This window comes from Ornithorhynchus anatinus, chromosome 4 (genome assembly GCF_004115215.2).
Source record: "Ornithorhynchus anatinus isolate Pmale09 chromosome 4, mOrnAna1.pri.v4, whole genome shotgun sequence".
NCBI lineage: Eukaryota > Metazoa > Chordata > Mammalia > Monotremata > Ornithorhynchidae > Ornithorhynchus > Ornithorhynchus anatinus.
The window spans coordinates 59718176-59743893 of record NC_041731.1 but is presented as its reverse complement, the minus strand read 5'-3'; the positions used below and the strand labels follow the sequence as shown (position 1 = coordinate 59743893).

The window sequence follows — 25718 nt, the reverse complement described above, 5'->3', positions numbered from 1 at the left end:
TAGGCATCAAGAGGCTTTTCATATAGCATATCATCAGTGCTAAGTTACAGCTTTTTAAATAGAATTCCTTTTTCAGAACTCCATATTTGAACCTAACGGATATCTTTGCCCTCCTATTCTTTACATACTTTTTCTCTTCTTTTTTCCTTTAATTGCATTTGTTAAGTGCTGACTATGTGTCAAACACTGTTCTAAGCACTGGGGCAGATACAAGTGAATTAGGTTGGAAACAGTCTCCTATCTTTCTCTCTCTCTCTCGTTTCTCCTCTCTCTCTCTTAATATTTTCAAATGTTCTTCCCTCTGAAGAACACTGGCTATGTCACCCCACTTTCCAGGAGAGGAAGACTGGAAGCTGAAATCTGGGAGAGGGTCCAGATATGTGGGTCTGGAAGCCAATGGATGAAGGTACAGAAACAGGTGTTTCATATCCCTACAATGAGGTCCCGGCCATAGAAACAAGGTAAGTGGTGCTTACTACCCGTGATGGTCCGGACACCCTCCGGGCTGACAAATAAGAATGGGAAAACCTGGCCCTTGCCAAACATTCCAGAGATTTTGCGAGGATTTTTTTTTGAGATTTTACAAGGCAGCCCATATTAAAGTACACATACTCCCCAAGAGAAGTAAGTGTGCTATGCACACATGGGTTGGAATTATTAATATTATTAGAGTGGAGATCTAAAGTTACCTAAAAGAGAAATAAATGCCTATGCCTACGAAGTATTTTTCTTCTTCCCAGTTTCCAGACTTCTTCCCTCTCTTTAGGGAAGACTCTTCATGAAAGCTTTTAAACTGAGAATTCAATTCATGAAATTTAAATTGTTTTCCTGTGGCTGATTCAGCTGCTACCCATTCCTAACTGGTTAGCACACATATACTTCTTTCATATACAATGCACTGTCATCGGGTGTTTGTGCTTGAAGATGAAGTTCCCGACAGTGGCCTTTATTCATGGTAAATACGTGACCGAAAAGACTGACGCATCAACCAACATCCCTCCCACACAAGGTCCCTGGAAAGACCGCTCCTTGCCAAAGCTATTTGCTATTTGCAGCATCTTGGTCTCCTTTAGACTTTTCTTCTTAACCTCACAACCTTCCCAAAGTCTTTGATCAAAAAGTGGGGAAGGTAAAAAAGACATTTATTCTCTCCCACTTCAAAGTCTTACTGAAGGCACATCTCCTCTAAGAGTCGTTCCCAGCTTTAGCCCCACTTTTCCTCATCTCTTACTCCCTTCTGCATCACCCTGACTTGCACCTTTTGCTCTTCCTCCCCATCCCTGCCTCACATCACATATATATAATATATATCTGTAATTTTATTTATTTATGTCGATGTCTGTTCATTGTATTGATGTCTGCCTCCTCCCCTCTGGACTGTGAACGCACTGTGGGCAGAGATTGTCACTCTTTTTTGCTGTATTTTACTTTCCCAAGTGCTTAGTACAGTGCTCTGCACACAGTGTGCTTAATAATTACGAATGAATGAAAGAATGAATGAGGGGAAAGAAGGGACAGAGAATGAGAGAGAGGGGTAGGGTTAAGGAGGAAGGAAGGATTCGATATCACCCACTTACCTGCTGTGAGACCCCTGGGCAAGTCACTTAACTTCTCTGTACCTCAGTTACCTCATCTGCTAAATGAGCATTAAATATTTATTCTTCCTCCCCTTAGACTGTGAGCCCCATGGAGGACAGAGACTGCCTGATCTGAATGCACTGTTTCTACCCCAGTGCTTAATACAGTGCTTGGCACATAATGACTGCTTAACAAATATTGAAGCTGTTTGGAGTGAAGGGGGAGATAGGGAGAAAGAGAAGGAAGGAAGGAAGGAGAAGGGAGAGAGAGAAGGTGAAAATAGGGGAAAAGAAGAGAAGTGAGGGAAAGAAGGAAAGAGAATGGAAGGGGAAAGAAGGGGGAAAAGAGAAGGAAAATATATTTTTTCCTAGTTGAAAGATCCCAGGTCTGGGAATCAGAAGACCTGGGTTCCAATCTTGACTCTGCCGTGCGTTTTAGTGACCGTGGGCAGGTCACTTAATTTCCCTGTGCCTCAGTTACCTCATCTGTAAAATGGAGATTAAACACTAGTCCCTCCTACCTAAGACTGTGAAGCCCACATGGGACGGGGACCGGATCCAACTTGATTAACTTGTATCCACCCCAGAGCTTAGAACAGTTTGTCACAATGTCAGTTTCATTGCATTCTTCTACCCTCCTTGTTAATGGCCATTTAACTTCAGCTGACCACACAGAGAGATGAAAACAGGACACCAGCTCTTCCCCCATGCTTCTCCACCAGAGCAGATGTCATGCAGTGCACGTGGGACAACCTGATTACCCTGTATCTACCCCAGCGCTTAGAACAGCGGTCGGCACATAGTAATCGCTTTACAAATACCAACATTACGATTAGACCGTAAGCCCGTCAAACGGCAGGGACCGTCTCTATCTGTTGCCGACTTGTTCATTCCAAGCGCTTAGTACAGTGCTCTGCACATAGTAAGCGCTCGATAAATACTATTGAATGAATATTATTACTTTTGATTTTGGGGACCTCTGTTCTAGTACCGCTTACTTATCAATCAATCAATCAATCGATCATATTTCCTTTCCTCTCCATCCAAACCACTATCACGCTAGTACAGTCACTCATCATATCCTGCCTGGATTATTGCATCAGCCTCCTCTCTGACCTCCCGACCTCCTGTCTCTTGTTCTTGTCTGTCCGTCTCCCCCGATTAGACCGTAAGCCCGTCAAAGGGCAAGGACCGTCTCTATCTGTTACCGATTTGTCCATTCCAAGCGCTTAGTACAGTGCTCTGCGCATAGTAAGCGCTCAATCAATACTATTGAATGAATGAATGAATGAATACTTACTTCAGTCCATACTTCATTCTGCTGCCCAGATTATTTTTCTATAGAAACGCTCTGGGCATGTCACCCACCTCCTTCAAAACCTCCAGTGGTTGCCTGTCAAACTTCATATGAAGCAAAAGCTCCTCACTCTTGGCTTCAAAGTTCTCCATCACCTTGCTCCCTCCTACCTCACCTCCCTTCTCTCCCTTTACAGCCCACCCTGCACACTCCACTCCTCCGCTGCTAACCTCCTCACTGTATCTCGTTCTCTCCTGTCCCGCCGTCGACCTCTGGCCCACGCCCTACCTCGGGCCTGGAACGCCCTCCCTCCTCAAATCCGCCAAACAATCACACTTCCCCCTTCAAAGCCCTACTGAAGGCTCACCTCCTCCAAGAGGCCTTCCCAGACTAAGCCCCCCTTTTCCTCAGCTCTCCCTCCCCTCATCACCCCAACTCGTTACCTCTGCTCTACCTCCTCCCACCACAGCACTTGTGTATTTAGGTATATGTCTATAATTCTGTTTATTAATATTAATGCCTGTTTACTTGTTTCGATGTCTGTCTCCCCCCTTCTAGACTGTAAGCCCAGTGTGGACAGGGAGAGCCCGGGCTTGGGAGTCAGAGGTCGTGGGTTCTAATCCCGGCTCCGCCACTTGTCTGCTGTGTGACTTTGGGCAAGTCACTTAACTTCTCTGTGCCTCAGTTACCTCATCTGAAAAATGGGGATTAAGACTGTGAGCCCCATGTGGGACAACCTGATTACCTTGTATCTACCCCACCGCTTAGAACAGTGCTTGGCACATTGTAAGCACTTAACAAATACCATTATTATTATTATTATTATGGTCTCTGTGGCTGATTTGTACTTTTCATGCACTTAATAGAGTGCTCTGCACACCATAAGTGCTCAATAAATACGATTGAATGAATGAATGGAGTACTGTAATTAGCACTTGAAAGACTACAACATCTTTCATGTATTAATGTATGTCTCCCCCTCTAGACTGTAAGCTCATTGTGGGCAGCGAACGTGTTCGTTATATTGTTATATTGTACTCTCTCGAGTGCTTAGTGCAGTGCTCAGCACAGGGTGAGTGTTCAATAGATCTGATTGACTGACTGCAATATAACAGAGTTGGCAGACACATCCCCTACCTTAACTACTGCACTTAATTGGCCCCGATAAAATTGCTCTAGAAGCCGTGTCTGCGGTAAATCCAGACCTCAAAGCTTTAGACGGAGAACGTTTACTTCCAGATCCCTTGTGTATCGCTGGTTCGAACGGATTCGACGATTAGACTCTATTTAGTGCTTGGAAAGTACAATTCAGCCACAGAGAGAGACGATAATAATAATTATTATTATAATGATAGTATTTGTTAAGCGCTTACTATGTGCCAAGCACTGTTCTAAGCTCTGAGGTAGATACAAGGTAATCAGGCTGCACCACGTGGGGCTCACATTAGACAGTGCATTATGGCATTAGTGAGAGGGAAGGAGATTGGACAAGGCCCCTCTTATTCTGACAGAGCAAAATATATTATGACAGAGTGATTTCAGGTGATAACCTTTACTGGGCAGCCACAATTAGAGGTTATACTTTTGAGTGTTGATGAAAGGTTTATAAACGTCTTGGAAAAATCTTGATGATTTTTTTCTTCCATACCTACTCTTTCAATGGTTCCAAAAAGAAAGATTATATCTGCCGTGTCCCACTTTGGCCTATAGTCCTATTGTGCATTTGAAAACATGCAGTAATAACAGTATCCCTCTCAGGATCTCACTTGGAGAGTTTCCTGTACTCTACCAGTCTCAGCTATGGGAGGGAGAGTCAAGTAGAGTTATACCCATTTCATTCCTAGCTTGTGCAGTGGCTAGTGAGTGGCAGGGAATCGGCTACAGGTCAAAACTCACCCGTGCTGGGCAGCAGAGGCACGGGAGAGAGACAGAGGCAGAGACTCGAGTTCACTGCGTGGAAGAAGGCAATGGTAAACCACTTCCGTATTTTTACCAAGCAGACTCTATGGATACGCTACCAGAACGATTGCAGATGGAGGTGGGGTGTTCTGGGAATGATGGGTCCGTGGTGTCGCTATGGGTCAGAGGCGACATGAAGGCATAAGACAAGATAAGTAATAGCAGTAATAGCACTATACAAATAAAAATGGTGGGAGGAGACTGGAGACTGACAAGCAGGGAGAGAGAAAACAAAGTATTAATGTTTGTTAGTAACAAGTAACTACCACAGACACTTCCATAGACACTGTGTTTAGTCTAACATTTGTCACTATATCAATCGTTAGTATTTATTGAGCACCTATTATGTGCAGAGCACTGTACGAAGCATTTGGGAGAATATAATCGTGTCAGGGAACGTGGTCCCTGCCCTCAAGGAGCTTATATTTTAATGGGAGAGGCAGGCATTAAGTAATTTATGGAAGAAGACAAGGGGAGGAAGAAGGACAAGGAAATGCGTACTAGAGTTAGTACTTGGGATGATTAAGGTAGAAATATAGGTGCTATTGGAAACTGTGAGAACACAGTGAGAAGCAGCAGTAAATCATATTTGTTGAATGCTTACTGTGTGCTCAGCACTGTACTAAGTGCTTTGGAGAATACCCTCTAACAATAAACAGACACATTCTCTGTCTACAATGGGTTTATAGGCTATAGGGGTAGACAGACAACGCATTACAGAGATGTACATAAGTGCTTTGGGGCCGGGAGGGGGAGTGAATAAAGAGAACAAGTCAGGTTGATGCCGAAGAGGAAAGAGCACAGGCCTGGGAGTCAGAGAACCTGGGTTCTAATCCCACTCTACCCTTTGCCTGCTGTGTGATCTTGGTCAAGGCACTGAATTTCTCTTTCCTCATCTGGAAAGTGGGGAATCAAACCTGTTTTCCCTCCTCCTTAGACTGTGAGTCCCATGTGGGCCCTTGTCTTGTCTTATGCCATCCAGTCGTCTTTGACCCAAAGCGATGCCATGGACATATCTCTTCCAGAACGCCCCACCTCCACCTGCAATTGTTCTGGTAGTGTATCCATAGAGTTTTCTTGGTAAAAATATGGTGGCTTGCCATTGCCTCCTTCTGAGCCATAAAATTGAGTCTTCACCTTTGATTCTCTCCCATACCACTGCTGCCCAGCACAAGTGAGCTTGGGCTTGGAACAGATTGTCTTCCATTTGCTAGCCACAGGCCAAGCTAGGAATGGAATGGACAGGCCTCTGCCTGACTCTCCCTCCTCTACCCGAGCCTGGTAGACTACTGGGAATTCTATAGGTGTGACTCTGAGAGGGGCATGTGGGCCCTGGTTATCTTGAATATGTCCCAACACTAGTACTGTGCTTGACACATAGTAAGCACTTAATGAATACCACAATCGTCACCATCACAAGTGGTCGGGGGGGGGGGATGGAATGCTCAGGGGCATCTGTGGAAATATAATCATGGCCTAGTGGCTAGAGCACTGGTCTGGGAGTCAGAAGGACCTGGGTTCTTATCCAGGCACTGCCATGTTTCCAAAGACTGAAGTACACAGATGACACAGAAGGGAGAGTGAGCTAGGGGAAAGAGGGATTAATCGGAGAAAGCCTCTTGGAGAAGAGGTGACCTTAACAATGCTTTGAAAGTGGAGAAAATGGTGGTCTGGTAGATATGGAGGGGGTGTGAGTTCCAGGCTAGGAGGAAGATGCGGGAAAGGGGTTGGCAGCGAGACAGATGAAATAGGTGCACAGTGAGTAAGCTGGCACTGGGGGAGCGGAGTGTGCGGGCTGGACTGTAGTAGAAGATTAGTGAAGTAAGGTAGGAGGGGGCCCGCTGATTGAGTGCTTTGAAGAACTTAGCAGGTGGTTGCCTCGGTAACCTGCTGCAGTCTTTGTCACCCGTGCTGGCTAGCTCTTTGCTAGGATTTCTCCAGGGCCTGTCCCACCTCAAAGAGCATCCTAGATGCTTCTTTGGTTGCAAGGCTTTACCACTGATGGCATAGCCCTAGCAGATAAAACCAGGATGAAATATCAGGTTTCTTTCCCAGAGTCATGCTCTTTGCACTGTCGTGCTCTTTGCACTGCACAGTCAGACGTACACACAAACACACAAATATACGAAGACCACATACACACACACAAATACACTAGTGTTACCATCCATACTGCCCTTGAGACACAAAACAATATAATTATAATAATGATAATGAAAAAGATGACAATTGTGATATTTGTTAAGAGCTTTCTACGTGCCAAGCACTGTACTAAGTGCTGCGGTAGATACAAGTCACAAAATGTCTGTGACTGACATGAGGCCCAAAGTATTTTTGAAATTTTCCCAAAATTTTCAGGCACATTTTAAGATTTTCCTTTCACCCATTTCCTGATCATCCTGTACCATAACTGCAGTCTTGGAACCGACGAGTAGATTGGTCGTAAACTGAAGTTATGGATGTCTATATAAGTGAGACCCACCCTCAACATGTCAGAGCCATTTGGTCATTCAGTGACTTCAAACTGAATCTTGAAGTTAGCTCTGAGGCCATATTCATTCATTCAATAGTATTTATTGAGCGCTTACTACGTGCAGAGGCCGTACTGGGAAAAGCCAGTAATTATATGCACTCCTGAGAGATCTGCAGTTATCATAGTCATAAAATAACAGCAACTACACTGAAAAATATTAACATCATAATGAAGGCCCAGTAAGCCTATCAAACAAGGCTCTAAAGGCAGGAGGGGTGAAGTTATAGAAGGCTAAGGCCTTTGAGGGGAAAATCTTTTGTTTCTATATTCTTTTCTTTGAAACCTTTTAGCTCATGAGGTTAGAAGGGCAGGTATTTTTGCAGCTTTAAAGCCAGATCAAGGACACTTACGTTGTAGATCATGTTCTAAGTCGCAGTAGATTCTGTGGCAAGAGTATTCTACTCACTTTGAAAACATCTGTCTCTTGGACATATATTCGTGCCGATTCTTAATCAAATTCACTTGAAGCCAGATAAGGATGCTCAGCACATCTGTGCAAAGTTCACCTCAGATTGCCAGAGAAGCAAGGGACTGTTGAAGATAAATGCTTACCCTTAGTACTTAGCTATTCTCTCCACTATCACTAAACTTATTTGTTTATCTTTTTACTTTCCCATATTTCAGCTAACATTCACTGCAAAGTTGTTTCCCCTTTCTTTTAAGGTATTTCTTAAGCACTGACTATGTGCCAGGCACTGTACTAAGCACTGGGGTAGAAAGAAGCTATCATGTTGGACACAGCTCATGTCCCCCACATGGGACTCAGAGTCTCAATCCCCATTTTACAGAGGAGGTAACTGAGACACAGAGACATTAAGTGACTTGCCCAAGGTCCTCCAACTATTCACTAAATAACCAATGTCATTCTCCCCATTTAGATTGTAAACTCCTCAAGGGCGGGGACCGGGCCTCTAACTCGACTGTATTATCCAGACCATTAGCACAGTGTTTTACTCCACAGATATTACTGATTGATTGGTTCTCCCAAAACCGACTGAGGAGGCATACGAAGGTTGAATGTCCAGATCATTTTTCTGAAAAGGTTCGGCCCCTGTCTCTCCACTCCTCAAGACCGTCCAGTGGCTGCCCGCCCACCTCGGCGTCCAAATAGAAACTCCTCCCCATTGACTTTAAAGTTCTCAATCGGGTCACCCCAACCTACAGATCTCCTAATAATAATAACGATTATGGCATTCGTTAAGCTTTTACTATATGCAGAGAACTGTTCTAAGCAAGAGGGTAGATACAGGGTAATCAGATTGTCCCACGTGGGGCTCACATTTTTTAAACCCCATTTTTACAGATGAGGTAACTGAGGCCCAGAGAGGTTAAGTGACTTGCCCAAGGTCACACATCTGACAAGTGGCAGAGTCGGGATGAGAACCCACGACCTCCGACTCCCAAGCCCGGGCTCTTTCCACTAAGCCACGCTGCTTCTTCTCTGGTCTCCTACTACAGACCAGTCCACACACTCCACTCCTCTAGTGCCAGTTTACTCACTGTACCCCCTCTCGTCTTTCTCATCGATGACCCCTTTCCCTCGTCCTCCCCGTGGCCTGGAACTCCCTCCCCTTCCGTATATGCCAGACCACCACTCTCTGTAATCTTCAAAGCACGATGAAGGGCCACTTCCCCAGTTCAGCCCTCTTTTCCGCAGCGTGCTCTCCCCTCTGAGTCGTCTAATAATAATAATGTTGGTATTTGTTAAGCGCTTACTATGTGCAGAGCACTGTTCTAAGCACTGGGGTAGATACAGAGTAATCAGGTTGTCCCACGTGAGGCTCACAGTTAATCCCCATTTTGCAGATGAGATAACTGAGGCCCAGAGAAGTGAAGTGACTTGCCCACAGTCACACAGCTGACAAGTGGCAGAGCCGGAATTTGAACCCATGACCTCTGACTCCCAAGCCTGGGCTCTTTCCACTGAGCCACGCTGGGATCTATGACCTGTGCACATTTGATGTTCGCCCCACCCCAACCACAGCACTTATGTACATAGCTTTACATTAAATACATGACTTATTTATTCATATTAACGTCTGTCTCCCCAAATTGACTGTAGGTTCGTTCTGGATAGGGAATGTGTCCACTGATTCTGTTGTATTGTGCTCTCCTAAGTGTTTAGTACATTGCTCTGCAGATAGTAAGCACTCAGTAAATACCACTGATGGACTTATTGATTGAATAAATGATCCAACAGGCAGGAAGAGAGAATACCCATCATCATCATCATCATCATCATCATCATTATCATCAATGGGATTTACTGAATGCTTACTATGTCGTGAAGACTGCACTTAGAGAAGCAGCGTGGCTCAGTGGAAAGAGCCCGGGCTTGGGTGTCAGAGGTCATGGGTTCGACTCCCGGCTCTGCCACTTGTCAACTGTGTGACTGTGGGCGAGTCACTTCACTTCTCTGGGCCTCAGTTCCCTCATCTGTAAAATGGGGGTGAAGACTATGAGTCTCATGTGGGACAACCTGATGACCCTGTATCTACCCTTGCGCTTAGAACAGTGCTCTGCACATAGTAAGCGCTTAACAAATACCAACATTATTATTATTATTACTTTGCACTTGGGAGACACCAGTGCAATAGAGTTGGGAGAAGTTTTTGCCATCATGATGAAAAGTGTCTATCTTGGTAAAACCCAAACCTACATGGCCCAACATCTTTTTATGGGCCAATCAGCTTTCATCTCAGAGATCATTAATTGCACGGAATCAACACCTCTGACTAATCCGCAGTCATCTTGGCACATAGTATAACTGAGTTGGCCAAGAACGCTAGACCAACCTTACGCTCTTATGAAAAAGAACATAGGACTTTTTGTCGCCAACTTTTTCACTGAATGCCCAGGAGTTTGATGATGATGATGGCATGTGTTAAGCGCTTACTATGTGCAAAGCACTGTTCTAAGGAGTTTGGTCTCGTAGAGAAGCAGGGTGGCTCAGTGGAAAGAGCCCGGGCTTGGGAGTCAGAGGTCATGAGTTCGAATCCCGGCTCTGCCACCTGGCAGCTGTGTGACTGTGGGCGAGTCACTTCACTTCTCTGGGCCTCAGTTACCTCATCTGGAAAATGGGGATTAACCGCGAGCCTCACGTGGGACAACCTGATGACCCTGTATCTCCCCCAGCACTTAGAACAGTGCTCAGCACATAGTAAGCGCTTAACAAATACCAACATTATTATTATTATTATTATAGAGCTGCATTAAGTTCATACATTCTAACACCATAAAAAGACTGGTTTTGGGTTTTTTTCACATCCCACGGGATATACTGCGAATGCAGTCTTCCATATGAGAATCAGTGTGGCCTAGTGGATACAGGATGGGCCTGGGAGTCAAAAAGACCTTGTTTCTAGTCCTGGCTCCATTACCTGTTTGTTGTGTGACCTTGGGCAAGTCACTGCACTTCTCTGGGCCTCAATTCCCTCATTCCCTTATATGTGAAATGGGGATAAAAACTGTGAGCTTCTTATGAGGCAGGGAATGTGTCCAATCTGATGTTATCTACCCCAGAGCTTAGAACAGTAGCTGGCACACCGTAAACATTAAACCGATATCATAAAATAAAATTAAAACATGGTGCAAAATCTGTAATCAGGCAGATTTGGAGCAAAAACAGAATCATTGCCTGCAAAATTCCCACAGAGGAAAATGTCTTGTGACCATGCAGAGATGCTCTTTGCCTTGGCCACGGGATTTTTTTACCAGCTATAAACTTAATTCAACTCCAGCTTCATCAATCATCTTTACTGATCTTTTTGCCCTTACTGTTATTTCCCTAAATTTCCCACATAAAATCTCCCAGATATTTTTGACTTTTTGTAATGAGCAAAGAGTATCATTCCATCTGCTCGTCCAAAAATGTTTTCAGAGGAAGGGGATGGGAAAGGGGAACCTTGGAAACCAAATCAAAAGGGAAAGAAGAATACTCAACTCCCAGACAGAAAGTCATTTGGGTAAAATGTCTTGTTACCAGGACCCTCAGAGAGATTCTTTTCCAGAATTTAGGTTCAATATGGCATGAATAAAAGAAGAATTACCCAGAATCAATCAATGAATAGTATTTACTGAGAGCCTACTGTGTGCAGAGCACAATGCTAAGCACTGAGGAGAGTCCAATAACAGCAGAGTAGCAGTGTGGCTTAATGGAAAGAGCACAGGCTTGGGAGTCAGAGGTCTTGGGTTCTAATCCCGACTCCACCACTTGTCTGCTGTGTGACCTTGGGCAAGTCACTTAACTTCTCTGGGCCTCAGTTTAATCACCTGTAAAAATAGAGATTAAAAAATGTGAGCCCCACTCGGGACAATCTGATTACCCTGTAACTACCCCAGCACTTAGAACAGTGCTCTGCGCATAGTAAGCGCTTAACAAATACCATAATTATAATCATTATTATTATTAGCACGAGATACTCCCTCTCCCTTGATAAGTCTGGCATGAGTCATGAAGAGATGTCTAGTGAACCTCCTTGTCTCTGGGGAGACCGTAGCTAAATTTGCCAGATCAATTGGATTTATTGAGCACTCACTGCTTGCAGAGAACTGTACTAAGTGCTTGGGAGAGTACAGTATAACAGAGTTGGCAGACACGCTCCTTTCCCCCAAGTTTACAATCTAGAGGACACACAGTTATCAGTCCGAGAATAATATTTTAAGATTCTAGACGAAAATCCTCAGCCCCTCCCCACCAGTAAGTGACTCCAAATTCTCACAACCTCGAACCATGATGAACCCTCTAGAAGGTAACCTCGCTGTGGGAAAGGATTGTTGTATTGTACTCTCCCAAGCACTTAGTACAGTGCTCTGCACACAGTAAGTGCTCATTTAAGAACCGTTGATGATGATGATGATGTTCATTCTAGTAAGATCTGTCAATTTTATACTGCTCATGTCTACACAACCTAAAATTCCCATGTATCCTGTGAGCACACGCAGCTCATTACACATGAACAAGAGATCCTGAGAGATTTCACATCTTCTGAGTATTCATTCAGTCGTATTTACTGAGCACTTACTGTGTGCAGAGCCCTGTATGAGAAGCAGTCCAAATGCATTCTTACAATAATAATGATGATGATGACCATGGTATTTGTTAAGCGCTTTCTTTGTGCCAGGAACTGTTCTACTCATCGCAAAAAAACCATTTGGTTTCCAGTTCACGGCAGTTTCAAGTCTATCAGTAGCAGTGGGAGGATTTTCTGGTCATGCAGTCTGAATGTGCCATTCCTAAAAAAACTCAAATCCCACCTACACAGGGAATGTTCCTGATTTCCCTGTAACTCCCTTTGAAAGGAGTCTTCCACCGGCAGTGACCGTCGTCGTGACTGTTGCTCCAAAGATGACGGTCGTACTGCCGGGTTGCTTTTCTCATTCCCCCTCATTGCTCCCGCCCCATAATCACTCTGAGGGACCCTGAAGCTGCAGGAGAGGCTTCAGCAGAAACAGCAACTTTGGTTGCAGGAGAGGAAGCAAGAGATGCTGCAGGAGAGATTGCAGCAGAGGCTACCGCAGGAGAAGCCTTAGGCCACCAACCCCATTGCCTGCTCTGGGACCCTGACCACTTAAATCTAAATTTCTGCACTAAGCTATTTTAACATGACATGATCAGCTGTTTTTCTAAGGTATGGACTTTCATTTTATTTTCTGGTATAACATCATGTTGGAGGCATGAGGAAAGCCTGCTGAGCTCACAAAGCATGACAAGATATCAGATGACATATGTGCTCAACCTTATCACAGAGAATGTCAGCATTATAATGAGAGGTATAATGAGAATGGAAGTCATTTTAATGTCTCACCACATTTTAAAATGTATGACTAATTAGATATTGCAGGTGCAAATTTTTAAGGTATTTGTTGAGCACTTACAATATGCCAGGCCCTCTACTAAGCACTGGGGTAGATACAAGATAACCAGGTTGAACACAGTCCATGTCCCCCATGGGGTTCACGCTCTTAAAACACATTTTCCAGAGGAAGTAACTGAGGCACAGAGAAGTTAAATTACTTGCTTAATTCATTCATTCATTCAATAGTATTGATTGAGCGCTTACTATGTGCAGACCACTGTACTAAGCGCTTGGAATGGACAAATCGGTAACAGATAGAGACAGTCCCTGCCCTTCGACGGGCTTACAGTCTAATCGGGGGAGACGGACAGACGAGAACGATAGCAATAAATAGAATCAAGGGGATGAACGTCTTGATTGTTGGAAGATAATTGCTTTAGTATAATGCTCTGCGCGCAGTAAGTTCTCAGTAAATACTATGTATGTATGCATTGATCGATTAGAGAGTAATCAGGGAAGCACACATCCTGGAGGGGATGAATTTACAGAAGGGATTTGAAGAGAGGGAGAGCAGTGCTCTGTCAGAGGTGAAGGGGGAAGGAGTTCTCTGGCAGAGGAAAGGTATAAACCACAGGTTAGTTGTTGGAGAGATGAGACCCAGGCACAGTGAGCAGCTTGACTTAAAGCTCTCCAAAAGATAGATAGAGAAGGTAGGAGGAGAAGAATGGGAATAAACAGAAGGGAGAGAGCTAAGTGCTTCCAAGCCAGCGGTCATACGTTTCTGCTCGACGTTGAGAGAAATGGGAAGCATTTGGAGGTTTCTGAGGAGTGGGGAATGACATTTTTGCAGATATCTGTGCTGAGAAGCAGCATGGCAGAGTGGATAGAGCATGGGCGTGGTGACAGGAGGACCTGGGTTCTAATTCCAGCTCTGGCACCTGTCTGAGTGACCTTGGGCAAGTCTCTTCCCTTCTCTGGGCCTTATCGGCAAAATGGGGATTCAATACCTGTTCTCCTTCCCCATTAAACTGTAAGTCCCAGGTGGGACCTGATTATCTTCACTCAAGTCAGTGCGTAACAAATGTCACTGATATTATTATTTTGACAGTTTCCATCCTGCATATATTCGAACAGTGCTTGGCTGAACAAATACCATCATTATTATTTTTATTACTTAAGGCTGAGAGACTGATGGTTCATTATTTCAATTTTTAGATTTGTCATATGATGCTCCATTCCACAAAACCACCCGTATGTGTGCAGCATTAATTCTAAAATGAATCGTTCTGTTGCTGTTAACAAGCATGAGGGAAAAACATTTGGCTATTTTGAAGGGAGTACAATAATATAGACAAACACCATCTGTGTATTATTAGTATGACTGTCTTCTGAGGAAATTTCTAGGAAATAAAGAACTCAGTGTCCTTTGCCTTTTCTTTTCTCTTTTTTTTACCTTCTCCTCACACCCTTTTCTCGGTCGAAGATCGGTGAACTACTGGAAATCTCTCCCGTTGTAGTCCAGGCCTGGGCAAGCCTCTCCTGGGATGGAGATCAGTTTCACGCCCATCAATCCAAGGAGGGGTCTTCTCAATTCCTAAACCTCCAGGTGGGAAGGGGAGGATGCTCCGTTTCTAGGTCTGTCTGGCTTATGCTAATGAATCACTGGGTTCTGGGGGAATGAAGTAAACCTGCAAGTACCCAGTTCAGAGTCACGATGCCTTGGCTTAGCGGATGGAGCAGGGGTCTGGGAGTCAGAAGGAGCTGGGTTCTAATCCCGACTCTTCCACCTGTCTGTTTTGTGACCTTGGGGCATTTCATTTCTCTGGCCCTCAGTTACCTCATCTGTAAAATGGGGATGAGTGTGAGACCCATGTGAGACCTGGGACATGATTATCCTGTATCCTGATTAACCTATCCCCAGTGTTTAGAAGAGTGCTTGGCACATAGTAAGCATTCAAAACAAGTACCATGATTATTATTATTTTTTTTATCCTGGGGCCCTGGTTTTCATGCCCAGACCCTAGACCAGTGACAAGATACCAAGACAAGCAGCCTGACCTGGGGACAGAGCACGGGCCTGGAATCAGAAGGTCGTGGGTTCTAATCCCACCTCTGCCACTTGTCTTGTGTGTGACCTTGGGCATTTCACTTAACTTCTCTGTGCCTCAGTTCCCTCATCTGCAAAATGGGGATTAACACTGTGAGCCTCAAATGGGACAAGGATCGTGTCCGACCTGATCAACATGTATCTACCCCAGTGCTTAGAACAGTGCCTGGCATGTAGTAAGCGCTTAACAAATACCATTTAAAAAAAAAAGACACTTCGTATCGGTAAACTCAGTTATGGCTCGTTGTGGCCAGAAAACGTGTCTACCAACTCTGTCATATTGTACTCTCCCAAGCGCTGCACACAGTAGGCGCTCAATAAATATGATTGATTGATGGCCCGAATTTATAGAAACCACACACTCCCATTGCATTAAGATCCATTGGAAATGACTGGCAAGAATGCTTTGCCTTTCTTGCAGGAAACAGCATGATATTCCCTGCCGAGAATGGAGACTAAACCACGCTGCCTGTTGTTTTAGGTAGTTACAGAAATGGGAACGCACCAGGGGATGGGTAGGATTTTCTGAAGGTAGCTAATGAAAGGCAGTCAAGTGATCTCTTCAATGCCATCAAATAATATTTGTCAAGAACCCTCATGCGCCCCGTGCCGGGAACTGATTTCAATTCCAACTGGGAACCAAGAAGACTGGTTTTTGTGCAATTTCGGTGTTTATTGAGGCATTAGTAAGCAACACCACCCTATGCCAACTGCATCCACATCAGCCAGCTCATGTACACAACACTCGTACACCCTCCGCCCTGAAATATTGAGACCACAGGCCCAGCCGAGTAACTGAAAATATCCACGATGTGTATACAAGGGCTGCCGAGCTCACATCCCGGGGGGAATTATGGCCCCGTGAGGAGGTTTATTAGAAGTCAAAAGAAAACACGACCAAAAAATAACTTTTAAATGACACGCTAATAATCCAAAGAAAATCATTCCACTGGAGTAAATTTGTTTTAAATGCTAAACATTTGCCAAAAAGGTCTCTCAAAATATTCATATAAACATTAGTATAAACATCACCTGGAGTTTTTTCTAAGGCGGTGACTGGATTTTTATTTAAAAAAAAACCCTAAAATTAAACCACGTTTTCCTGTCTAACCAAGATTTACGCGGAAGAATGAAAACATTCAGGCCTTCAAAGTTGCCTTCTTTCTCTTTTCGTCTGTACTCATTCCCTGAAGCCCCTGAAACCGGCAGGCAAGGAAGGAAGCAAGCAGGTCTTCAAAGGACGAGCTATGGCTTCAGATCCCCTCTTGGCAGGGGGCAGGGGAGAAAATCGGGAACTCATGGGTGTTCACCAGGAGATGACTGCATAGCCTGAAACCTCCTAAGCCAAACCAAATCCTAACTTTCATCCCATTCATCACAGCCCGAGTTGTAGCTAGCACTCTAGTTTAAGAGTCGGAGCAATTCAATTTTTGGCCAAATCCTTTAAATCACCATGAGACCACTACAGATGCCTGGTTTGATCTGAATGATGAGAAAGAAGCGTCCGGAGGAGGAAGGTGTATCTTTTAGGCTCTTCCACTCCACCAGTTAGAATTTTGTTTTCTTGTTTCTACAGCAAAAGGTAGAAGGAGCCAGCTAGCTGAAGAAGAAGAACCCAGAAGGATTCAGTCATAATAATAATAATAATGTTGGGATTGGTTAAGCGCTTACTATGTGCAGAGCACTGTTCGAAGCGCTGGGGTAGATACAGGGTAGTCAGATTGTCCCACATGAGGCTCACACTCTTCATCCCCATTTTACAGACGAGGGAACTGAGGCCCAGAGAAGTGACTTGCCCACAGTCACACAGCGGACAAGTGGCAGAGCCGGAATTCGAACCCATGACCTCTGACTCCGAAGCCCAGGCTCTTTCCACTGACCCACGCTGCCGGATCCCTATTCAGTGGTTAACCTTTGGAAAATCACAACCTCCCTCTTCCTTGGGAAACTGTAAGCTCGCTGTGGGCAGGGAACGTATCTATCAACTCTGTCATATTGTACTCTCCCAAGCACTTAGTACAGTGCTCTGCATAGGGTAAGCACCCAATAAATATCACCGATGATGATGGTGATGAGAACAACTGGCAAACCATTAAATTTCAAAGGCAAACATGAGCAGCAATAAAATGAAAATATCCTTTAAAAATCCTTTACACTAGGACATCAAAAAACAGACATTGGGAGTCATTCATTCATTCATTCCGCCATTTAATTGTATCTATTAAGCACTTGCTGAGGGCAGAGCACTGTACTAAGCGCTTGGGCATGAACAAACAACAATAGACAGTGATGATCCGCACCCACAGTGAGCTCACAACCACTGTATGGAAGTCAACGTAACGGAGCATGTAGTAAAAACTGGCTTCAATCATTTAGCCTAGTCCAAGAATCTCAAATCTAAATGATTCTGTTCTTTCAATAGAGCAATCCTAATTTAAATGATAAGTAATAAGTGGGTAAGCAAACTCACCTCTTTTTCATTAAACTTTACTAAGGAAAAAATCTAAATAACATAAGAAAAGACTTTCCCTGCAAATGGGGGAAATCTTTTGGCGGCGGGGCAGGAGGGCGGAAGTCCAGCTCGGAAGCTTGGTATTCAAGAGGAATGCTGCAACACACTCACATCTACGAGCCACATGAAAATCAATGATGAGAGGAAATAAAGGCTATTTAAGGCTCTACATGGGTGGGTAGTTCCCACTGTAACATTTAGTCAATGCAAAACACTTTCATCTGGGCCTTTGAAGTAAGCAACCTTATTTCTTGCCCAAATTTCAAAGTATAAACAGGACCTTGGTAACACCGCGTTTTATAAACATCTGGGTAATATATTCTAAGGGGTAGGTCTAAGTATGCAGAAATCAGCACGTAATAATTCTAAATCCATTTCTGATTAAATGCAAAGGCTGAGAATTTTTGATGCTGTAGATTCAGATTACCATTTTACATTGGGGAGGATAAAATGATTTTCACTCATCTCATTCAGAGATATTGTAAACATTAATTTCAAATTTCAAAGCAGAAAGGGAAACACTCAAATACAATCTAAGGGCAGAGGCTGAATTGAAACTTTCGTCACCATGTTTTCTAATGCAATTCTCCCTTGGCTGGAAAATTATAGTCATAAAATATTCTATTAGTTCATCAAGGATGAAGTATGTCTAGTCTATAAAACTTTCAGTCCCAGTATCAAAGGAAACAGAAGGTAGATATTTCTACTCCCGCCTCTCTGGCCCCCCCTTCCCCGTTTCAATCACTGGCACTTTGGACTCTGACCTCATTTTCCTTTCTCTTTTTTCCCCATATAAGTTTTTTTAAGTCCGTCTCCCCTTGTCCTTGTGGGAAGGAATCACGTTTTCTGAGTCTACTCTTCCAACGACGAAGTGCAGTGCTCCGCGCACAGTAGGGGCTCAATACATTAATAATGTTGGTATTTGTTAAGCGCTTACTATGTGCCGAGCACTGTTCTAAGCGCTGGGGTAGACACAAGGGAATCAGGTTGTCCCACGTGGGGCTCACAGTCTTAATCCCCATTTTACAGATGAGGTAACTGAGGCACCGAGAAGTTAAGTGACTTGCCCAAAGTCACACAGCTGACAAATGGCCGAGCCGGGATTTGAACCCATGACCTCTGACTCCAAAGCCCCAAAGCTCGTGCTCTTTCCACTGAGCCACGCTGCTTCACACTGCCACTGACAGATTGAGTCCTCTAGACTGTAAGCTCGTTGTAGGCAGGGAACGTGTCTAACAACTCGATTAGACCGTGAGCCCGACACTGGGCAGGGATTGTCTCTATCTGTTGCCGACTTTTACATTCCAAGCGCTTAGTACAGTGCTCTGCACATAGTAAGCGCTCAATAAATACTATTGAATGAACACTTGTACCGTACTCTCCCGAAAGCTCAGCACAGTGCTCGGCACCTAGAAAGCGCTCAGTAAATGCCAATGATGGTGACTGATTTACAGATCCATTCTCTTCAAGAACTGAGGACAGTTTTCAGCACACAGTGAGTGTTAATAAATATCATTATTATTAGCCCATCAGTATTATTACTATTACTGCTTCTATGACTACATCCGGGAAGCCATGCGCCAGGATTTTCTATTTCAAATTCACTCTTTGAACAAACTCAGCACCACAACTCTTGGAGAAGCCAGCACGGTCCAGTTGATAGAACATCAGCCTGGGCATCAGAAGGACCTGAGTTTTAATCCCGGCTCTGTCACTTGTCTTCTGGGGGACCTCGGGCAAGTCACTTCACTTCTCTGTGCCTCAGTTACCTCATCTGTACAATGGGGATTAAGAGCGGGAGCCCCATGTGGGACAGGGATTGTGTCCAACCAGATGTTGGTATTTGTTAAGGGCTTACTATGTGCCGAGCACTGTTCTAAGCGCTGGGGGAGATACAGGGTAATCAGGTTGTCCCACGTGAGGCTCACGGTTAATCCCCATTTTACAGCTGAGGGAACTGAGGCACAGAGAAGTGAAGTGACTTGCCCACAGTCACACAGCTGCCAGGTGGCAGAGCCGGGATTCGAACTCATGACCTCTGACTCCCAAGCCCGGGCTCTTTCCACTGAGCCACGCTGCTTCTCTGCTTCACCAGATTACCTTGCATCTACTCCAGCACTTAGTACGGTGCCTGGCACCTAGTAAGCGCTTACCAAATACCACAATTATTATAACTATTATGATTGATATTGACACTTTTGCCCCAGCCAGTCCTCAAATGATCTTAAAACAAATCCTGCTAAAGCGTGTGACATCACAGGTTCACTTTTAACAATCAATTGAAAGTGCTGGCCACCCAGTTGCTAGGGGTAACTTGCATGACATAGACATGTCATGGACATGACCAAGTGACATCAGCCAGGGTTAGCCAGGATCAGATGTTATCAAAAGCAGTCAACAAAATAATAATAATAATGGTATTTGTTAAGCACTTACTATATGCAAGGCACTGTACTAAATGCACAGGTAGATACAGTCAAATCGGGCTGGACACAGTCCCTGTCCGCCGTGGGCCTCACAGCCTCAATCCCCATTTTACAGATGAGGTAACTAAGGTCCCGAGAAATGAGATGACTTACCCAAGGTCACACAGCAGACATGTGGTGCAGCTGGGATTAGAACCCATGACCTTCTGACTCCCAGGGCCATGCTTCTCTATCCACTAGGCCATACTGTTCTTCAATTATGCAAATGCTTCTTAAATACTTGTTTCTTGACTCATTTCCCGATGCATCGTAATCAGCAGCGTGGCTCAGTGGAAAAGAGCCTGGGCTTCGGAGTCAGAGGTCATGAGTTCGACTCCCCGCTCTGCCATTTGTCAGCTGTGTGACTGTGGGCGAGTCACTTAACTTCTCTGTGCCTCAGTTACCTCATCTGGAAAATGGGGATCGACTGTGAGCCTCACTTGGGACGACCTGATGGCCCTGTATCTACCCCAGCGCTTAGAACAGTGCTCGGCACATAGTAAGTGCTTAACAAATACCAACATTATTATTAGTAGTTCCAGGTGACCAGTTGGAAGCCGCCTATCCTCTCCCTTTATGGCTTCTATCTGACTTGCTTTTATCCATGATTATCATTTATCTACCCCAGTGCTTAGAATAGTGCTTGATAAGCTCTTAATGAACTCTATCATTATCATTATTAATACTAATAATAGTTTCTACTATTATTATCCTTAAGCTCACCCAGAGCCCCCCCCCCCCCATGTACACTCACTCCTATAAGGCAGAGGGTTTCTTGGTATAGGGTCCGGACCCTATACCAAAGAAGCAGCATGGCCTCGTGGAAATAGCGCAGGCCTGGGAGTCAAAGGACCCTGGTTCTAATCCCGGCTCCGCCACTTGTCTGCTGTGTGACCTTTGGGCAAATCACTTCACTTCTCTGTGCCTCAGTGACCTCATCTGTAAAATGGGGATGAAGACTGTGAGCCCCACATGGGACAGGGGCTATGTTCAACCTGATTAGCTTGTGTCTACTCCAGAGTTTAGTAGAGTGCCTGGAACACAGTAAGTGTTGAACTAATACCATTAATCAAACAAACAAGAAAACCTTGGGCTGATCTAGGAATTGCATTTCTCAAGGTTTTAGGTAATTTTGCTTTCTTCCTCTCAGCCTGCCTTCGCCCTGGGCCCCTGATAATCCCAGGGATCTCCCTTTTCTCCAAACCTCATAGAAGAGGTTTTTAGGGCAGTATTTTCTTGCCTTCCGAATCTTCCACCTCCCTACTCTGTCCTCCTAAGATCTGGATTACGGGAAGGAAACAGGTGAACTACTCACTGAGGCTAATCACTAAAGGACTGTCAGGTAGATCAGAACCTTTCAAACCTTTTTCCCATCCAGTCCAATACCTTCCTTTCTGATTTCAGCCCAACCTCACCTATATGCTTTTCCCACAACAACAAAAACAACTACTGTGACTATTACTAAATAAGCTACCTGCCCGAGATTGTCTCAGTTTGGTCCTCCCTACCCTCGAGGCAAAGTGATAAATGGAGCTTTCTTCCAGTACAGTGCTGTCTCCTTCCCAAGTGTCTTCTCATCTCTCAGCAGCCGTTTCGAAACCGCAGCATAGCTCAGTGGAAAGAGCCCGGGCTTCGGAGTCAGAGGTCATGGGTTCGAATCCCAGCTCTGCCACTTGGCAGCTGTGTGACGGTGGGAAAGTCACTCAACTTCTCTGTGCCTCAGTGACCTCACCTGTAAAATGGGGATGAAGACTGTGAGCCTCACGTGGGACAACCTGATTACCCTGTATCTCCCCCAGCTCTTAGAACGGTGCTCTGCACATAGTAAGCGCTTAACAAATACCAACAAATGCCAACATAATTATTCCTAACCCTCCACGTTCCACTGCCAGTTTTATGATTGACCCACTCCGGCTCCTTTCCTAAAACAAGCTGTTGCTAGTCAAAGGACACTGGAGGGTATTTGGTCAGTCAGTCAATCATATTTTTTGAACGCTGACTGTGTGCTGAGCACTGCATTATGCACTTGGGAGAGTATAGTGTAACAATATAACAGACACATTCCCTACCCACAATGAGATTACAGACTAGAAGGGGAGACAGACATTAATATGTTAGAAAAAAATTACAGATATGGGAATAAGTGCTTTAGGGCTAGGGGGTGATGAATAAAGGGAGCAAGTCAGGGTGACACAGAAGGATGTGGGAGAAGAGGCAAGGAGAGCTTAGTCAGGGAAGGCCTTTTGGAGGAGATGTCCCTTCAGTAAGCCTTTGAAGTTGGGAAGAGGAATTGTCTGTGGGATATGAAGGGGGAGGGCATTCCAGGCCAGAGGCAGGACTTTGGCGAGAGGCCAGCATCGCCTCAAATCAAATGGGTAGCTTCAAGGTGGTAACGGCTTCTACGATGTCTTCTCAAATCAAAATGGCAGCTCGGACCTGGGATCTTAATAGTTTCACTTCCTGCTGCTCAGGATGAGGCAAGGCACCCTCCGAGGAAGGGTGTTCGGGGAAAAACCAAAGGGGAGGGTCACCCCAGCATTAAACAGGAAGACATCTGAAGCTCCTTAGCACTGCAGCCTCCCAACAGATTTCAGATGATTCCTTCCTTGTGAGACAGCAAGAGGGATGACGTGCCTGGGAACTTTAGTGGCATTTTTATGGCAGGAGCTAATTTCATCTGAAAATGCCTGTCATTTTCCAACCCAGAGTCTACCCCACCTGGGTTTTACATGTCTGCCCACAGGGGATGATGTCAGACTAATGGGCTGCTTCATTGTGGCAGTCTACTCCCTTGAAGAATCATTTATGTTAGAAACTCATTGTAAGCTTCAGTCTTACCTTGCCAGGGTGGGTTCATTGAAATTCAGAAATTCGTTTGCTAATTCATGAACTTTGCAAGTCTGTGTACAGATCCTCAACTCCACCTGGGGTTGAATCTTACGAATCACAGCTCCATTTTGTAAAACAGATGAGGAAACTATTGTGTTAAAAGAGAAGAAGACAAGGACAATGGCTGGAAACGTCTCGAAGCGGCGTAGCCTAGTGGATAGAATACGGGTCTGGGAGTCAGAAGGACCTGGGTTCTAATCCCAGCCCCATCACTTAATAATAATAATAATAATAATAATAATAATAATGGTGATGGTATTTGTCGAGCACTTAGTATGTGCCGGGCACTGGACTATGCACTGGGGTGGATACAAGAAAATCAGTCCCTGTCCCACATGGGGCTCACAGTCTCGAACCCCATTTTACAGATGAGGTAACTGAGGCCCAGAGAAGTGAAGTGACTTTCCCAAGGCCACAGATCCAGCGTGAGAACCCAGATCCTCTGACTCCCAGGCTCGGGCTCTAGCCGTTACACCATGTGCTTCTCTGCTGTGTGAGCTGGGGCAAGTCATTTCACTTCTGTGACCCTCAGTTGTCTCACCTAAAATGGGGATTATGGTCCCATAACCCCCTTGGGGGACAGAGACTGTGTCCAACCTGATTAGCTTGGATGGTGCTTAGTATGGTTCCTGGAACATAGTAAATACTTCACAAATAAGATTAAAAAGATCAGAGGAGAGAAAAGATGCTTTCTGATGAGAATGAAGGAAACTGGGGAAAGCAGTCTCTGTTCATGTGACCAGATGTGCATCGGCCTAAAATGTTTGCTGAGGACCTGTTGGACCCGGCTAATGGCCACAGATGTGCTACTGCAGCTCTCTATGCTGACAGAGTGGTTTTTGAAAAAATGCTACTTTTGAGCGAAGTAGCTAACATCCAGCAACCCATCAGCTCTCTGCTCCCTGGCTTTTCACCTGTAACGAAGGACAAAGGAAAACACTGAAGAAGAGCAGTCCACCTCCCCAGCTCCCTGGAAATTGCTCTGTTCAAACCAGATGGAACTGAAGGAAAATCTTCTGAAGAGGAGGAACTGATACGTTTTCCATAACCTCACAGGCGGCTCACTCCCTTAGCCCTTGGCCTCCTGCAGTTCTGTGTTCACTGGTCCACGTTTCTCGCCTCCCCCGTTCCCCTCCAGCAATTTTTATGGATTTTGCCCTGGAGTTTTCGAGCTCTGCCTACTGATCAATTGGTTCCAAGTCCACGCTTGGCCACTCAGATAGACGACTCTGGTCAACTTACACCAGAGCAGGTCGAGTATGAGTGAGCTCAGGTGGTAACTCATATGAAGCTTAAGCTCGGGCATGGGAGGCACTTGAGCAGTTTCTCCAGCCAAAGGACACAAACCCAAGGCCCCACTCGGGGAGCCTAAGTGACAATTTCCTGCCAGGACGTGTCTCCTTGGTTTGAAGTAAGTCAATCCTGCCCCTGGCTTTCTTCATTATTTATGACCTGGAACCTGTCCACCAGGAAGTCTTCCCCGACTAATCACTCGTCTCCTCACCTGGCCTCCTAATGCATCGCCTGTATGTGTGTATCCTCTGGGGACTTAGTACTCAACTCATCTCTTTAGAGTGTGAGTCCCATGTAATATTAATGATTATGATACTTGCTAAGCGCTTACTATATGCCGAGCACTGCTCTAAGCACTGGGGTAGATACAAGTTCATCAGGTTGGATACAGTCCCTGTCCCACATGGGACTCACATTCTTATCCCCATTTTAGGTGAGGTAACTGAGGCACAGATGAGCAAAGTGATTTGCCCAAGGTCATACAGCAGACACGTGGAGGAGCCGCGACTAGAACTCGGTTCCTTCTGACTCCCAGGGTCTTGCTCTGTCCACTAAGCCAGGCTGACTCAGGGACAATGTCCAACCTGAATACTTTATATTTACCCCGTCGTTTAGGGCAGTGCTTGGCCCTTAGTCGGTGCTTACCATATACCATCATCGTCCCTCATCTCTCAGCACGTACATAATCAATCGATCAATCAATCAGTGATATTCGTTGAGCGACTGCAGTGTGCAGACCACTCTAATAATTGTTTTAGAATGTATAATAGAGTTGGTAGTCAAGATAACTGTCCACAAGGAGCTTACAGTCTGCAGGAAGAGATAGACATTAAAACGGTCATAATAATAATAATTGTGATATTTGTTAAGCGTTTACTATGTGCCAGGCACTGTACTAAGCGTTGGGTTGTATACCAGCAAATTAGGCTGGATACAGTCCCTGTTCCAAGTGGGGCTCAGTCTCAATCCCCATTTTACAGATGAGGGAATTGAGGCACAGAGAAGTGAAGTGAGTTGCCCGAGGTCAGACAGCAGATTCGTGCACTCGGTGCTGGGAGAGAATACACGGGTGGGAATTAGAAATGGTCCCTGTCCCATATGATGCCTGCTTTCATTTCAGGATTGACAGGATGGGCTGTCTCTCAGAGAAGGCACAGAAAGGGAGAGAGAGAGGCCATGGATGGGGTATCAGCTCCAGAGGAAAAAAAAACCAACAAACTTAGCAACCGATTCTATTTCTCAGGGAAGTCCAGGCCGCCATTTCCTCCTCCACTAAAACTGGCCTTGC

At 45.0% G+C, this 25718-nt stretch overlaps 1 protein-coding gene across 4 annotated transcripts in view; it reads right to left on the bottom strand.

Moving 5' to 3' along the window:
* CPQ (carboxypeptidase Q) overlaps positions 1-25718 on the bottom strand; it is a 419427-nt gene that overhangs the window by 249307 nt on the left and 144402 nt on the right. The window lies entirely within an intron of this gene.